The sequence below is a fragment of the Lagenorhynchus albirostris genome, chromosome 3 (genome assembly GCF_949774975.1).
Source record: "Lagenorhynchus albirostris chromosome 3, mLagAlb1.1, whole genome shotgun sequence".
Classification (NCBI taxonomy): Eukaryota; Metazoa; Chordata; class Mammalia; order Artiodactyla; family Delphinidae; genus Lagenorhynchus; species Lagenorhynchus albirostris.
In genome coordinates this window covers 49,619,493-49,631,890 of record NC_083097.1, presented here as the reverse complement: position 1 = coordinate 49,631,890, position 12,398 = coordinate 49,619,493, and positions in this window count along the sequence as shown.

Here is a 12,398-nt window from a genome sequence, read left to right as displayed (position 1 = left end):
AAAGGGAAGATTATAGCTATACAAGCCTACCTCAAGAAACAAGAAAAATCTCAAATAAACAATATAACCTTACACCTAAAAGACCTAGAGAAAGAAGAACAAACAAAACCCAAAGTTAGCAGAAGGAAAGAAATCATAAAGATCAGAGCAGAAATAAATGAAATAGAAACAAAGAAAACAATAGCAAAGATCAATAAAACTAAAAGCTGGTTCTTTGAGAAGATAAACAAAATTGATAAACCATTAGCCAGACTCATCAAGGAAAAGAGGGAGAGGACTCAAATCAATAAAATTAGAAATGAAAAAGGAGAAGTTACAACAGACACCGCAGAAATACAAAGCATCCTAAGAGACTACTACAAGCAACTCTATGCCAATAAAATGGACAACCTGGAAGAAATGGACAAATTCTTAGAAAGATATAACCTTCCAAGACTGAACCAGGAAGAAACAGAAAATACGAACACAGCAATCACAAGTAATGAAATTGAAACTGTGATTAAGAATCTTCCAACAAACAAAAGCAAAGGACCAGTTGGCTTCACAGGTGAATTCTATCAAACATTTTGAGAAGAGCTAACACCCATCCTTCTCCAACTCTTCCAAAAAATTGCAGAGGAAGAAACACTCCCAAACTCATTCTGTGTGGCCACCATCACCCTGATACCAAAACCAGACAAAGATACTACAAAAAGAGAAAATTACAGACCAATATCACTGATGAATATAGATGCAAAAAGCCTCAACAAAATACTAGCAAACAGAATCCAACAACACATTAAAAGGATTATACACCACAATCAAGAGGGATTGATCCCAGGGATGCAAGTACTCTTCAATATACACAAATCAATCAATGTGATACACCATATTAACAAATTGAAGAATAAAAACCATATGATCATCTCAATAGATGCAGAAAGAGATTTTGACAAAATTCAACATTGATTTATGATAAACGCTCTCCGGAAAGTGGGCATAGAGGGAACCTACCTCAACATAATAAAGGCCATATAAGACAAACCCACAGCAAACATCATTCTCAATGATGAAAAACTGAAAGCATTTCCTCTAAGATTAGGAACGAGATAAGGATGTCCACTCTCACCACTATTATTTAACGTAGTTTTGGAAGTCCTAGCCATGGGAATCAGAGAAGAAAAAGAAATAAAAGGAATCCAAATCAGAAAAGAAGAAGTAAAACTGTCACTGTTTGCAGATGACATGACACTATACAGAGAGAATTCTAAAAATGCCACCAGAAAACTACTAGAGCTAATCAATGAATTTGGTAGTTTCAGGATTCAAAATTAATGCACAGAAATCTCTTGCATTCCTATACACTAATGATGAAAAATCTGAAAGAGAAATTATGTAAACAGTCCCATTTACCATTGCAACAAAAAGAATAAAATACCTAGGAATAAACCTACCTAGGGAGACAAAAGACCTGTATGCAGAAAACTATAAGACACTGATGAAAGAAATTAAAGATGATTCCAACAGATGGATAGATATACACCATGTTCTTGGATTGGAAGAATCAATACTGTGAAAATGACTCTACTACCCAAAGCAATCCACAGATTCAATGCAATCCCTATCAAATTACCAATGGCATTTTTTACGGAACTAGAACAAATCATCTTAAAATTTGTATGGAGACACAAAAGACGCCGAATAGCCAAAGCAGTCTTGAGGGAAAAAAACGGAGCTGAAGGAATCAGACTCCCTGACTTTGGACTATACTACAAAGCTACAGTAATCAAGACAATATGGTACTGGCACAAAAACAGAAACATAGATCAATGGAACAAGATAGAAAGCCCAGAGGTAAACCCACGCACCTATGGTCAACTAATCTATGACAAAGGAGGCAAAGATAGACAATGCAGAAAAGACAGCCTCTTCAGTAAGTGGTGCTGGGAAAACTGGACAGCTACATGTAAAAGAATGAAATTAGAACACTCCCTAACACCATACACAAAAGTAAACTCAAAATGGATTCAAGACCTAAATCTAAGACTGGACACTATAAAACTCTTAGAGGAAAACATAGGAAGAGCACTCTTTGACATAAATCAAAGCAAGATCTTTTTTGATCCACCTCCTAGAGTAATGGAAATAAAAACAAAAATAAACAAATGAGACCTAATGAAACTTAAAAGCTTTTGCACAGCAAAGGAAACCATAAACAAGACGAAAAGACAACCCTCAGAATGGGAGAAAATATTTGCAAATGAATCAACAAAGGATTAATCTCCAAAATATATAAACAGCTCATGCAGCTCAATATTAAATAAACAAAAACCCAATCCAAAAATGGGCAGAAGACCTAAATAGACATTTCTCCAAAGAAGACATGCAGATGGGCAAGAAGCACATGAAAAGCTGCTGAACATCACTAATTATTAGAGAAACGCAAATCAAAACTACAATGAGGTATCACCTCACACCAGTTAGAATGGGCTTAATCAGAAAATCTACAAACAACAAATGCTGGAGAGGGTGCCGAGAAAAGGGAACCCTCTTGCACTGTTGGTGGGAATGTAAATTGATACAGCCACTACAGAGAACAGTATGAAGGTTCCTTAAAAAACTAAAAATAGAATTACCATATGATCCAGCAATCCCCCCACTGAGCATATACCCAGATAAAACCATAATTCAGAAAGACACATGCACCCCAATGTTCATTGCAGCACTATTTACAATAACCAGGTCATGGAAGCAACCTAAATGCCCGTTGACAGACGAATGGATAAAGAAGGTATGGTACATATATACAATGGAATATTACTCAGCCATAAAAAGGAACGAAATTGGGTCATTTGTTGAGACATGGATGGATCTAGAGACTGTCATACAGAGTGAAGTAAGTCAGAAAGAGAAAAACAAATATCATATATTAACGCATATATGTGAAACTTAGAAAAATGGTACAGATGAACTGGTTTGCAGGGCAGAAATAGAGACACATATGTAGAGAACAAACGTTTGGACACCAAGGGGGGAAAGCGGCAGGGGTGTGGGGATGGTGGTATGATGAATTGGGCAATTGGGATTGACATGTAAACAGTGATGTGTATAAAACTGATGACTAATAAGAACCTGCAGTATAAAAAGACAAACAAGCAAACAAAACAACTAATACCAGACTTTCTTTGGATTATTTGTATGGAAATATGTTAATATAAATATTTGAGACATTACATGAAATTTCTAAAAATCTTATATATTCTGGTATAATGTTGTAAGTCATAATTCTAGTTATTACTTTAAAATGTATATCTCAGAAATAACTAAATTTCCTTGTCAGTTGCATTATTATGAACTTTCATCAAATCTTTAACCATGGTCATTTTTAAGTCTTTTGTCATTTACAGACAGTTCTGGGTGTATCTGATGCTTTTGCAAATATGTTCCTATAAAAGGGTTTCATCTTCAAGGAATTCATGGAAAAGACTCTGAAAGTACAGGTTTCTGGTAACTGACTATACTGGTGAACTGAATGAATAAGCATTTTCTGAACTCTAATGGAAAACTGATGAAATCATAAAAGTGCTAACAAAAGATCAAGATGAAAAAAAATTAATTACATGGGACTGAGTGAACTGATGAGGATGATTATAATTTTTGTGACTTTTTGTTTGAATAAAAAAAAAATCCCACAAGGACTCAGAGGCAAAAAATATACAAATCAATTTTCACTGCAAAGTAAAGGAGCTGTTACAGTGGAGGATTACTGGACTGAATGTCAATATTATGACATAGTATGAGTGGGTTTCGTGTTTGGTAATTGCAATCATTGTTGCTTTTGTTGTGGTCATCCATTTACAATGCTTGGTGTCAGTCTATCTCTTGTAAAAATAAAATATAGTGTGTGTCTGTGAAAAAAAAAGAGAAGAGGAATGAATAGAAGCCAGGAGAAACAAAAATAACAGATGCCTACAAAAAAAAAAAATAGACACCATGTCAGGTTCTGGGTTTGAAAAAAAGAGTAGAAAAAAATAGATAAGAAGTAGTTTCTGTCCTTAAGAAGCTTAAAATGTGTTTCAAGAAATAAAATGCACAGATTAAAGAGGCACTCAGCCCAGCTAGTGGGGCCTATTTAGAAGTAACAATTGAGCAACAGAGAAATAAAGACTAGAAGATCAATAGAAAATTACTGAGAGGGAAGGAAGAACTGTAGAGTGGGGTTTCATTTAGAGTCTAAGGATGACTTCAGAGAGCTCTTCAATGGCTCTAAAATGTAGACAAAATTCTATCTGTGTGTGGACGGTTAATATATGACATTTTAGCTAATGCGGTTCCATCCTTGAAGTTCTGTCCCATCATTAGTTCAACCAGTATTTACTGGACACATGCTAAGTACAAGGCACTGTTCTAGGCTCTAGAAATATAACAACGAAAAACTCATATCAATTTTCCACCCTCAAAGAAATTCTTCTAGTAAGGCAAGACTTGGGATCAGTATTGTCCTATGTTGATGGCCTATGGTGAGAATGAGCAGTGGCGCCATAGAAGTAACCAGAAAAAAAAAATCCAAATCCTTGGCTTTTCAGTTTTTTAAAACTCTCAATGTACATATTTAATAGAAGGAGAATACTTTTAATTTTTAAATATTTTTAAACAGCTGAATTGACATTGTAAATAGTAGAATATGTGTGAGGCATAGTTCAATCTATACACAAAGCTGGGTACCCAAATTCATTTTCAGGACAGACTTTCTGCAATAGATCCTGAAGCCACCAGGGCCCACGAGTGGTTAAACACTGATTTAATAAAATGTACAACAGATGCATAGCTGGAATACCTGAGTTCTACTCCGTCCCTGATGTTCACTGGTGCTTGTGTCTATGTTCATATTATTAACCTTTCCTATGTGCAAAATGACAATAATAATCCACACCCAGATTAACTCATTTTGCATTACGCGGACCTCTCTCTGTTGTGGCCTCTCCCGTTGCGGAGCACAGGCTCCGGACGCGCAGGCTCAGTGGCCATGGCTCACAGGCCCAGCCTCTCCACAGGAGAGGATCTTCCCGGACCGGGGCACGAACCCATTTCCCCTGCATCAGCAGGCGGACTCTCAACCACTGCGCTACCAGGGAAGCCCCTAGGCTTTTTCTTTTTAACTAATTTTTTAGCTTGAAAATTTTCAAACCTATAGAAAATTAAAAGAAAATTGCATGAACACTTGCATATGCCTCCCCAAGAACCACCGTTACCATCCTGCCCCACTCTTTCCAACCATCTCACTGTCTGCCTGCTTCCCTTGGCTCATGGCCTGCTTCCTCCATCTTCAAAATCAGTAACTGAGTCCTTCTCATATTGCCATCTCTCTGCTTCTCTCTTCTGCCTCCCTCTTCGACTTATAAGGACCCTGCTGATTACACTGAGCCCACCCAAATAATCCAGGATAATCTCTCCATCTCCAAGTCCTTAACCTTACTCCCATCTGCAAAATGCCTTTCATCATGTAAAGTAACACATTTCTGGGATTAGGGCATGAACATTTTGGGGGGCTGTTTTTCTGCTACCACAGCACCACAGCATCCATTGATGATGCTTACCTAAATCAATTTAATATGTTAGAGTTTACAAAGTGGGGACTGTTCTATCATTCATTCTGCGTTTATTAGTTGGCATTATTCTACTTAAAGGAGGACAATCTTCTCTCTCAATCCCTCCCTCTATTCCTGCCCTTCTCCCTCTCCCTCTCCTTTTCCCTCTCCCTATTTCTGGATATCACTGTGGATTCATGGACTTTTTACTATGTATTACCATTACTATTCATGTTGTGTTCTTGACAAGACCCAGTTAGTCTTTGAACAGTTCATTGTTTCCTGTCACAAGAAGTTCCAGGCTCACTTTGTACTTTCCCCATTTTAGCTATTTCTCTAAGAAATTCTGGTTTCATTTAGTAGAGTATGGTATTCACAACCAAGGTCTGGGTACTAGTGGTACTTGCTGCCACTAAGGTGTCTTTGATTTTAGGTCTTTCCAGGGGAGAACAAATGTATACAGTTAGCCAGTTATCTCTCTGTGTATACATACATACATATATACATATATATATGTTAGTTCTCTATTATTTATATAATATTTATATGTGCTTATAGCTATATACAGATATTTTAAAGTTTTAATTTATATTATAATATAACTCCAATCTAAATTTAATACCAAGGAGTTCTTCCTTACTGTCCTTACATCCTGTATGTTGAAACTCCCTTCTCCTGGTGAAAATCCTGGCTGCCAACAATATCAACATATTGATTCATTTATTTTATCCTAAAATACACACAAAATAGTTTTAGAATTACAATAACTGCCATTAGTTAACTACTAAATATAGTTTAAGATTTCCCTGCAGTTATTTTATTATCTTACATTATATCCAAGTACAAATAGGTGTACAAATATAATCCAATTAAATATCTTATCTATAGTTATGTTATCAGCTCAATATATAGTTAGGATTAGTATTTGTTCCTGTTAGTAAACAATTTTAAGGTTTGACTTGTTTCATCCTTTTTCATTTAATTTCATTTTTTGAATACGTAAATTGTTAAAATGGTTTAAAAGTCCAAATTATTTAAAAGGCACACTCGAAAGTTTCACTCCTTTCCCCATCCCTTTTACTCCATTCCTACCCACCCACTATAAATCATTTTCATTACTTATTTTGGTTACTTTTTCATTTATTCTTTGTATATTTTTAAATAAGAAAATACATAGACATATTCTTATATTCCCAGAAGGAGAATCCTTTATGACCTGTGCCATCCAGAGCCTCCAAGCTGTCAAGGAGAAAAGGATTGGAAGAAGGGCAGAGCCCTAACAAAGGGAGAATCAGGGAGTCAGGACAAAAGGACATAGCAGTGACCAGGAGCAGGGACCATGCAGGTGCAGCACAATGGGGACATGGCTGCTCAGCAAGAAAAGCAAGCAGTGATGGAAGCAACAACCAGAAGCCCCAACACGCTGTTCATATGTCTCAGGGATACCTGCTCAAAGTAGAGCCAGAACAAGAAGCAGAGCCCCAGGGTTTAGAGGTAACCCCAGAAGCAGGAAGAGGGGAGGAAATATCAGGATTTTGTTGTTGTTATTTTAAACCTCAAGTCATGGAGAAGCCACTGAAGGGATGGCTTACTGCCAGGAGCTGGATTAGGTTCCTGCTATCAGGCAGAATGCAGGCTTGAGACAGAGACAAATGCAGCAGGTAAACAAAGAAGGTTACATTTTTGCACACCACTTAGTGGCCTTGGAGAACATTGTGCATAGGAGCATTTTTTTCTGGGGAGAAAAATCTATCATTTTTAACAAGATTTCAAAAGGTCCCTGGATCAAAACAGGTTAAGAACCGAACCATTATGTTTATTTAACAGAAACAATGTAAGGGCAAGAAAAAAAAAATAGACGGAGGACCTCATTTCATTACAACAGCTGCATTTTCCATTTTACGGTATCACTGGACCCTTTGGCTCTCCTCTGTCTTATTTACCTGGACTTTCTAATCTTCACTCAGAATTTCACTCATTCTGCTGTAACTATCACACAGACTTCTTTCCTTTTTCCTGTTCCCATCTATTTTCCCCTGGTAGCCTTACATGTGTATAGTTGCATGAAAATAGTATTTCTTCCATCCAAATCATTATTAATTATTAGCTAAATATCAGTTACTCTTCTAGTCTAAGAATTATTAAGTATTCAACTAACGCTTACTGTGATTAGCACGTTCCTTTTCAATTTGTAAATCTCGATAGGTAAAAGCTTGCTTTATATGTTTATATTTTCAATAGAGCAAAGTTCTGTATTAACATATAAAGTGCATTGATATCCATTTTGAAGGATTTGTGAGAGGGAAGCAGTGTATCATGGAAAAACAGGAGATTAAGGCAGCCCTCAGTGATCTGAGGCAGGGTTCTGGGCCAGGTTACTGGGAGAACAAATAGAGGCAGACATATCTTTTGATTACTTTATGGTTCACCATCTTGCTTTCACATCAATTCGTTTAATGTCTTTATACTATGGCCTTAACAATTTTTGTGTCATCATGTGTTTAAAAATTTGTTGAAATACACAAATTTCGGAGACTGTGGACTAAGACCTGTTATTCCTGATGCCCACTTTCCCTTGCTTCTGGCCAGTATAGCACTCAGGCCGATTTCCCACCAAAAAGTAAATACATAAATAACATTGTGTCCCCTTCCCCACTAGGAATTTTCAATCACATGGAGGGTTAATATAGAGTAATATACCTAGGAATGAGGGAGAGGGAGTTTTCAACAATTTATTAAAATACAATAACTTTTACATTTCAAGAACAGTTTTAAAGATCTCTCAAATATGAAGCTCACTGAATGTGTGGGTTTTACAGATGACTCCCCATCACACCCACCCCTTACACTCCTCATGGGGTGCTGAAAAAACACTGTAATCACAATATTTTAGTCTCAAAAATACACGATCACTTATAAACACTTTTTGTTGTTGTTATCCCAAATCAGTGGTTTCAAATTGTTATTATCCATCTGCATAAACCTTTTCCCTAATGAAATCCTTACCTGAACCCCAAAATATAAGAGAGATAAAAACTGAGCTGTCCTGTTTGAATGGGAAAGGAATGGGCCACAGTTGTGTTTCCTTGGCCTACCCCTCACTCTGTACCATAGCTACAGAGACCTCTACAATCCTGGTTTTGTCACAAAAGAGTAACTAATTACCCATGTGATGTTGTCAAAGATCTAGACCCATGGATTTATGGCTACTACAGGTCAGTTCACACTCATTTATTCAACATATTTTATTGAGCATCTACTATGTATCAGGCACTATTTTAAATGTTGGAGATAACAGCGGTGAATAAAACAAACTACGATCACTACCCACTGGGAGCTTTCATTATAAGGTAAAGATACACAATAAACGAAAATAAATAACTATATATAATATGTAAAATAATGATGGATCCTAAGGGGAAAAAAAATAAACCAGAAAGGGGGATAGAAAAGGTGTGTTTGGTCAGGACAGGGGATTGAAATTTTAGACTAGATGATGAAGGAAGGCTTCTTTGAGACAGTAACATTTGTATAAAATTTCTGAAGAAAGTGAGGATGGGAATCATTATCTGAAATAAGAGCAATCAAGACAGAGAAAACAGAAATTCAAAAGCCCTGAGGCAAGAACATTCTGTGTGAAGACAGCGAGGAGGCCACAAGTGTGGCTGAGTGAGGAGGGTGAGTGGTAAGAGGTGAATTGATCTCTCAATGGTGTGGGTTGAATCACATGGAACAGCCAGTATTTGACAGTTTTTCACCTACCAAACAGCAATTTTATATAGCTCAAGCTAAACTGGCAAGCAAGTACTTAGAATAATATAAATGGATTATTCACCACGTGCAAGGGTAGGGACTAAGGATACTTAAGCAATTATTTTCCAATAGCCAGCGTAATTTTTAAATCTCTAAAATAGAAGCTCTATTCACAGTCAACTAAAATATATGATGTGGCCTCAGTAATGCAGGAGACAGAGCCCTGAGTTCTGTCCTGACACCATCATACCACATAGATGCAGAGCTGTAGTTTATGTGTCTGTAAAGTGGAAATGATATGTGCCCTCCTGATCTCATCAAGTTTTGTAAGATCACTCAAGGATTTCTTTCCTTCTGCTAACTTTGGAGTTTTTTTGTTCTTCTTTCTCTAATTGCTTGAGGTGCAAGGTTAGGTTGTTTATTTGAGATGTTTCCTGTTTCTAAAGGTAGGATTGTATTGCTATAAACTTCCCTCTTAGAACTGGTTTTGCTGCATCCCAGAGGTTTTGGGTCGTCGTGTTTTCATTGTCATTTGTTTCTAGGTATTTTTTGATTTCCTCTTTGATTTCTTCAGTGATCTCTTGGTTATTAAGTAGTGTATTGTTTAGCCTCCATGTGTTTCTATTTTTTACAGATCTTTTCCTGTAATTGAGATCTAGTCTCATCATGTTGTGGTCAGAAAAGATACTTGATACGATTTCAATTTTCTTAAATTTACCAAGGCTTGATTTGTGACCCAAGATATGATCTATCCTGGAGAATGTTCCATGAGTACTTGAGAAAAATGTGTATTCTGTTGTTTTTGGATGGAATGTCCTATAAATATCAATTAAGTCCATCTTGTTTAATGTATCATTTAAAGCTTGTGTTTCCTTATTTATTTTCATTTTGGATGATCTTTCCATGGGTGAAAGTGGGGTGTTAAAGCCCCCTACTATGATTGTGTTATCGTCAATTTCCCCTTTAATGGCTGTTAGTATTTGCCTTATGTATTGAGGTGCTCCTATGTTGGGTGCATAAATATTTACAATTGTTATATCTTCTCGGATTGATCCCTTGATCATTATGTAGTGTCCTTCTTTGTCTTTTCTAATAGTTTTTATCTTAAAGTCTATTTTGTCTGATATGAGAATTGTTACTCCAGCTTTCTTTTGGTTTCCATTTGCATGAAATATCTTTTTCCGTCCCCTCACTTTCAGTCTGTATGTGTCCCTAGGTCTGAAGTGGGTGTCTTGTAGACAGCATATATATGGGTCTTGTTTTTGTATCCATTCAGCCAGTCTGTGTCTTTTGGTGGGAGCATTTAGTCCATTTACGTTTAAGGTAATTATCGATATGTATGTTCTTATTCCCATTTTCTTAATTGTTTTGGGTTTGTTATTGTAGGTCTTTTCCTTCTCTTGTGTTTCTTGCCTAGAGAAGTTCCTTTAGCATTTGTTGTAAAGCTGGTTTGGTGGTGCTGAACTCTCTCAGCTTTTGCTTGCGTGTAAAGGTTTTAATTTCTCCATCAAATCTGAATGAGATCCTTGCTGGGTAGAGTAATCTTGGTTGTAGGTTTTTCTCCTTCATCACTTTAAATATGTCCTGGCTCATTGCAGCTCTATTTACAATAGCCAGGACATGGAAGCAACCTAAGTGTCCATCAATAGATGAATGGATAAAGAAGATGTGGCACATATATACAATGGAATATTACTCAGCCATAAAAGGAAATGAAATTGAGTTATCTGTAGTGAGGTGAATGCACCTAAAGTCTGTCATACAGAGTGAAGTAAGTCAGGAAGAGAAGAACAAATACCGTATGCTAACACATATATATGGAATCTAAGAAAAAAAAAAAGGTCATGAAGAACCTAGGGGTAAGACGGGAATAAAGACACAGACCTACTAGAGAATGGACTTGAGGATATGGGGAGGGGGAAAGGTAAGTTGTGACAAAGTGAGAGAGTGGCATGGACATATATACACTACCAAACGTAAAATAGATAGCTAGTGGAAAGCAGTCACATAGCACAGGGAGATCAGCTCGGTGCTTTGTGACTACCTAGAGGGGTAGAATAGGGAGGGTGGGAGGGAGGGAGATGCAAGAGGGAAGAGATATGGGAACACATGTATATGTATAACTGATTCACTTTGTTATAAAGCAGAAACTAACACACCATTGTAAAGCAATTATACTCCAATAAAGATGTTAAAAAAAATCACTCAAGGAAATGGGTTTATTTAGTCATTAGTCATGCCTCTAGTGACACTTGGTTAGAATTTTTCCACTTCAACCATCCACCTAGCACTACAGATCCATGAGCAAAATATACACTGGGTTGGCCAAAAACTTTGTTCGGTTTTTTTCCATAAGGTGGCTCTAGTAGCGTTTAGTTGTCTTTAACTTCATTTGAAACAATTCTGTTAGATTGATTGTGAGAGCTGTCATATTAGCCTGTATTTAAAAAAGAAAATCTTATCAAAACTCGTAAATTTTGGTGTAGCCATTTTAATATTGAAGATGGAAGAAAAAAGCAACATTTTTGGCATATTATCCTTTAAGATTTCAAGAAAGGTAAAAATGCAACTGAAACACAAAAAGAGATTTGTGCAGTGTATGGAGAAGGTGCTGTGACTGATCAAACGTGTCAAAGGTAGTTTGTGAAGTTTCATGCTGTACATTTCTTCCTGGACAATGCTCCATGGTTGGGTAGATCAGTTGAAGTTGATAACGGTCAAACGGAGACATTAATTGACAACATTATACCACGCGGAAGATAGCCGACATACTCAAAATATCCAAATCAAGCATTGAAAATCATTTGCACCAGATTGGTTATGTTAATCGCTTTGACATTTGGGTTCCATGTAAGTTAAGCAAAGAAAACCTTCTTGACCATATTCCCGCAAGCAATTCTCTACTTAAACCTAACGAGAAAGGAGGATAGGGGAGGCCAAAGCTCATTTTTTTTGTTGCTATATGGACTTAACCGTAAGTGCTGATAAAGAACCTCTAGCATTGATGAACAGGACTGGATTATGTGGAGGCCAAGAGACTCCCTTGGTGGTTCTGGCCCAAAGCCTATACTAAAATCA